Raw genomic sequence first — 6,056 nt, 5'->3', positions numbered from 1 at the left:
AGGGGTAACAATTACAAAGGACAGGAGGCCTGCATTAAGAATAGATTTTAGGTAGTGAACAAATTTGGGGTATTTTTGACGAAAATGTTACATTACATGAACACAGCCCACATCCCTAAAGTCACTGCATTTATAATACAGCCCATCTCAGACTGTTACTCATACAGTGGCTTGCAAAAGTATTCGCCCCCCTTGAACTTTTCCACATTTTGTCACATTACAGCCACAAACATGAATCAATGTTATTGGAATTCCAGGTGAAAGACCAATACAAAGTGGTGTACACGTGAGAAGTGGAACGAAAATCATACATGATTCCAAACATTTTTTACAAATAAATAACTGCAAAGTGGGGTGTGCGTAATTATTCAGCCCCCTGAGTCAATACTTTGTAGAACCACCTTTTGCTGCAGTTCCAGCTGCCAGTCTTTTAGGGTATGTCTCTACCAGCTTTGCACATCTACAGACTGAAATCCTTGCCCATTCTTCTTTGCAAAACAGCTCCAGCTCAGTCAGATTAGATGGACAGCGTTTGTGAACAGCAGTTTTCAGATCTTGCCACAGATTCTGGATTGGATTTAGACACCAGACAGGTCAGGGATAAAGTTATTGAGAAATTTAAAGCAGGCTTGGGCTACAAAGCCTTGAACATCCCACAGAGCACTGTTCAAGCCATCATTCAGAAATGGAAGGAGTATGGCACAACTGTAAACCTACCAAGACAAGGCCGTCCACCTAAACTCACAGGCCAAACAAGGAGAGCGCTGATCAGAAATGCAGCCAAGAGGCCCATGGTGACTCTGGACGAGCTGCAGAGATCTACAGCTCAGGTGGGGGAATCTGTCCATAGGACAACTATTAGTCGTGCACTGCACAAAGTTGGCCTTTATGGAAGAGTGGCAAGAAGAAAGCCATTGTTAACAGAAAACCATAAGAAGTCCCGTTTGCAGTTTGCCACAAGCCATGTGGGGACACAGCAAACATGTGGAAGAAGGTGCTCTGGTCAGATGAGACCAAAATGCAAAACGCTATGTGTGGCGGAAAACTAACACTGCACATCACTCTGAACACACCATCCCCACTGTCACATATGGTGGTGGCAGCATCATGCTCTGGGGGTGCTTCTCTTCAGCAGGGACAGGGAAGCTGGTCAGAGTTGATGGGAAGATGGATGGAGCCAAATACAGGGCAATGTTGGAAGACAACCTCTTGGAGTCTGCAAAAGACTTGAGACTGGGGCGGAGGTTCACCTTCCAGCAGGACAACGACCCTAAACATAAAGCCAGGGCAACAATGGAATGGTTTAAAACAAAACATATCCATGTGTTAGAATGGCCCAGTCAAAGTCCAGATCTAAATCCAATCCAGAATCTGTGGCAAGATCTGAAAACTGCTGTTCACAAACGCTGTCCATCTAACCTGACTGAGCTGGAGCTGTTTTGCAAAGAAGAATGGGCAAGGATTTCAGTCTGTAGATGTGCAAAGCTGGTAGAGACATACCCTAAAAGACTGGCAGCTGTAACTGCAGCAAAAGGTGGTTCTACAAAGTATTGACTCAGGGGGCTGAATAATTACGCACACCCCACTTTGCAGTTATTTATTTGTAATAAATGTTTGGAATCATGTATGATTTTCGTTCCACTTCTCACGTGTACACCACTTTGTGTTGGTCTTTCACCTGGAATTCCAATAACATTGATTCATGTTTGTGGCTGTAATGTGACAAAATGTGGGAAAGTTCAAGGGGGCCAAATACTTTTGCAAGCCACTGTATGAGTGCTGTGAAATGTTATCTTTGTGTAGCAAATACTTTTCAAGATATATTTTTAAATTTTCTGTTGACTCACTTTCAGTGCATTGAAATCAATATTTGAACACGACTATGTTAAAAACTGCTAAAGATGAAGGCCTGTTCTCACCATCAGTCAGTCAGGACCTGTAGTTTGGGACGGCTACAGTAGAAAATGTCTAAGTCTCACGTTTGAACACACACTATAACAAACTTTAGATTGGAAAAGACAGATTTGATTGTAAATAATTATATGTGACAATAACGCAAAAAAGAAGCAAAAGTCGTTAGACAATGCAACAAGTCTCAAAAACAAACATATTAGTAGATATACTCATTTAAATGAAAACATTTCCAGATCGTAGAATAATTGAGTTGAATAGTTTTTGTTTCTGAAACCTGCTTCATTCTATTTTATCTCATTTCTGAAGCATTTTAGATGCTGTGGTTCAAAGTTTACATATATATGCTTCATTTCTTTTCACATTCCTGTGTTGATTCACGCAGGACACAACGCTGCTGGACTCATTCATAGTTCAATTCAGAGATGTTGCTTCTTGTTCTTTTCAGTTTGAATTAACTTGATCTGTTAAACAATCAGTTTATCTGTTCAGAAGTGGGTGTTGTTTTTTTTATTATTTAACTGCAGACCAAGGATTGTGGTTTTTTTAAAGTCACAAATATATTTATATGTATAAATATGCAAAGTAGGAAAGATGGCAGAGTTTTTATACATCTCAGAATGTCAGCCGGAGCTCAGGCTGCTCGCTCGTACAGCCTGTGCAGCCAACATCACTGCGTAGGGACTGAATTTGTCTCCTCTCTTTAAAATTCTCTCAACGTACTGACTTCTTAAAACACTTGCAGTTTGTTTCATCCTTCTGCTAAAACCTTCACTTGGTACAAAGTCTATAAGGTCAAAGTATGAAATGAAGTCCAGCTGTACACTCTGAGGGTTTGCCTTTAAGCAGTGAGTTTTGTTCTACGCACAGACGCACAGGACGTGACGGTTTATCTTCCTACCATCAGTGTGTCGGCCCGTCACTGTAAAATAACTACAGTTACAACATCAGATTCCTTAAAAATGCCTTGAAGCTGGTCAGTCCTCTGGTACCTAATACTGACCACATGTGGACAGAAGATTAGAACACGTCTTTCTTCTTAAGCGTGAACATTGTTAAAATGTGTAGTATAAAATGTGAGACTTCCTGTTGTCTCCATGATTGAATACGATGTTCATGTATAAGAAACTTACAGCCCATGTGAAATACTGAAAGTCATCGTCGAACCTTTAAAGAATTATTTAATTCATTCCCTCTCTCACTGTGTGTGTGTGTGTGTGTGTGTGTGTGTGTGTGTGTGTGTGTGTGTGTGTGTGTGTGTGTGTGTGTGTGTGTGTGTGTGTGTGTGTGTGTGTGTGTGTGTGTGTGTGTGTGTGTGAGGCTCGTCTTGTCAGCTGCTTTAAACAGTGAATCGTCTTTAAACATTACCTTATTAAGACACAAGCAAAGGAACAGACAGGCAGGATGGTCTGAAGTGGTTTATCTTCCTTCACTCTCTCACAGGCACTTCAACCAAATGTGTGTAAGGCTCGGATCTGTGTGTATGCAGTTTGGATCAAATAATTATACATTAATAATAAATAATTATTGATATTCAATCACATTATCACAGTTACATTATGTGCTGATTCACACAGTGAGCTGCTCCAGCCCACACAAACACTGCCTCAAGGTTCACATCACTTTTCTTTTGTCCCCCTCAAAAAACTACAAAAAATTAATGGAGAATTTTTTTTTTGACACAAGTGGAGAAAATGTTTGAATTAGTTTCTGAGTGGCAACAGTTTTTTAGGAAATGGTAGATCAGGTCCGATGTGCTCACAGTGTTTTTAAGAACCTCAAACTTTACATTTAGATGAATAAATACAGTTTGATCCATACATATGGTGCAAGTGGTCTGCTTCAGATTATCCATACTGCTGCAGCCTGAAGCTCCCCACCGTCTCCAAAGTGCTCCCTCGTCTTTACCTTACAGTGTAAAGTACTTTGGAATGACTGTTGTTGTGATTTGGTGCTTTATAAAAATTAAAAAATTGTCAGTTAATTGTCCAAAGATTCCCAAACAGCTAATACTTTTGTAAACTGCTTGAATTAAAGGTAAATTACAGTCACTGTGTTACTTTCCAAAGACCTGGTTGTAGCTGGTTGGGGGAGGTGCAGTGTTGTTAGTCAGCCTGTCTCAGCCTCCTGCACTCAGCTGTAACAGTGAGGAGATGAACTCCTTGCTTTTAACCTCACTTCACTTTCTTTCTTCCTGCTTTTCCTTTTACGCTTCCCAGTTTTCCCTCCTCTCTTTGGCTTCACCCCCCCTTCTCTCTTCCAGTTGCATTGGTTTCTCAGCTTCCTTCTCCTTTCTCACCGTTTTTCCCACTTCCCATTCCACTCCTTTGTTTCTCACTGTCTTCTCTGCTATCTTCTGTCTCTCCATCTCCTCAGGTCCTAGCTGAGGATCCTTGGTTCCTCTAATATTATCCAATCAGTAATATCTTAAGGGGGCATTTCCTGGTGTGTGGCCCATCCTCTTACAACCATACAAGGTAACAGTGGACTGTCTCAGCTTCATAAGAGCGAGACGCCGGGAGGAGAGGGCGACCTATTCTGATGAGCAATCGTGCCATGAACTCCCACTTAATGTGAAAAAAACGTAACTTTAGGGAATTTTAAAGGAAGCCAGATACGTTTGTGATCTCATCACCAGCAGACTACCAAAGAAGAGAGTCTTCTAAGAGACAACCAAGGTAAAGGGCAGTGAATTCATTTCACCAGGCAACACTAAGCAACCGGTGAGTGAAGATAAAAAGCAGTGGAGTCCTCTCATCAGTCCAGAGGTGCCGCAGCTCGCCGACCTGCCGCAGAGAGTAAGGTATGATGTTGGCGATGTAATTAGGACTGTGATCTGGGACATGTTGGTGTCACAGCGATGTTTAACTGCCTGTAATCTTGTAGCGATGCACCTGAAAGTCTTCTGTTACACTCCGTACTGTTTTAAAAAGTCAACACATTTTTTCTTTGCAGCCTTTAGGAAGTTATTTGTTACACTGTTGCATTCTTACCACTTAGCAACATTAGACTGAGTGTTACAGCAGCCCTGTATCTGCTATCGTAACAGGAGGACACACAGTAACTGTACCTGCACATTTCTGTTCCTAGATGTGAATGAATGCTCCTCCACTGTTATTCCACACAAGCTGAGGTCAGGTGATTTTTAGGGGCCACCAAGCAGAAACCTCTTACAGGACGTTTGTCATATCATCTGAAATCTGTCTGATGGCTCAGCACAGCGTTTGCTTTCCCAGGCCACATTTCTCTAACCTTAATCGATGTTTGCGTGGCTTTTTCTGACACACATCTGATCATTCATTTATTCAAGCTCACACCTCGTGATCCCCATGAAGGCGTAGCTGTACAAAGCAGTTTGATGAAAGAAAAGGTCACTGGAACAAAATACCCATGAATGCAAAGCACTTAATTTCTGCCTTTTTCCTCAGGATGCTGCTTTTTTATGGTAAGTGAGAAAAGATGGAAAAGGAGAATATGTGGAAGAAACATCCTGGGTAAGAGCATTCCTGATATATTCCCAGTCACGGTTTAGCTGTTGATGAAGTTTATGACGCAGTCCAAACGAGAACAACCTCGACTAAAGAGGATCTAACACCGAGAGCACGTTTCATTAAATCCATTATAGAAAAATTCATAAATTTAATGAAGTTCTATTTACTTTCACTCAGAGTTACTTTATGCTTTCATTATAAGATGATGCGTTTGGAAAATCCTCCATTGTGGCTTTTTAATAAATTCTCAGCCATAATAGAGGAGAACTATTGCTAGAATAAAATCCATTCATCTGCTTATTTACACTGACAGCTGCAGACTGACTTTATTAATTGCAGGTTGTGACTAACTTTGTTTGACTGGAATTCAGTTTGGTTTTCTTTGTAAAGCACAATCACAGCAGCAGCACCGTGGGCTCGCTGAGACCAGCGCACAGAAACGATGCTGCCGTCCCTTTGAGGTCCGTGATGGACGTGAGAAAGTGTACACAGAGAGAGAGAGGGAGGAAATGCTGTATTTATTTACCAAGGAGTCAAAATTCTTAAGGGTAATGCTTTAGGAGGACATTCACATAACCCCCTATACACACTCAGACTCTTACACAAGTTCCCTGTGGGACCACAGAGCAGAGATTCCCAGGACAGTTTTCACAT

Source organism: Oreochromis aureus, linkage group 2, assembly GCF_013358895.1.
Source record: "Oreochromis aureus strain Israel breed Guangdong linkage group 2, ZZ_aureus, whole genome shotgun sequence".
Lineage (NCBI taxonomy): Eukaryota > Metazoa > Chordata > Actinopteri > Cichliformes > Cichlidae > Oreochromis > Oreochromis aureus.
The sequence above is the reverse complement of the archived record's forward strand: the minus strand, read 5'-3'. Positions refer to the sequence as shown.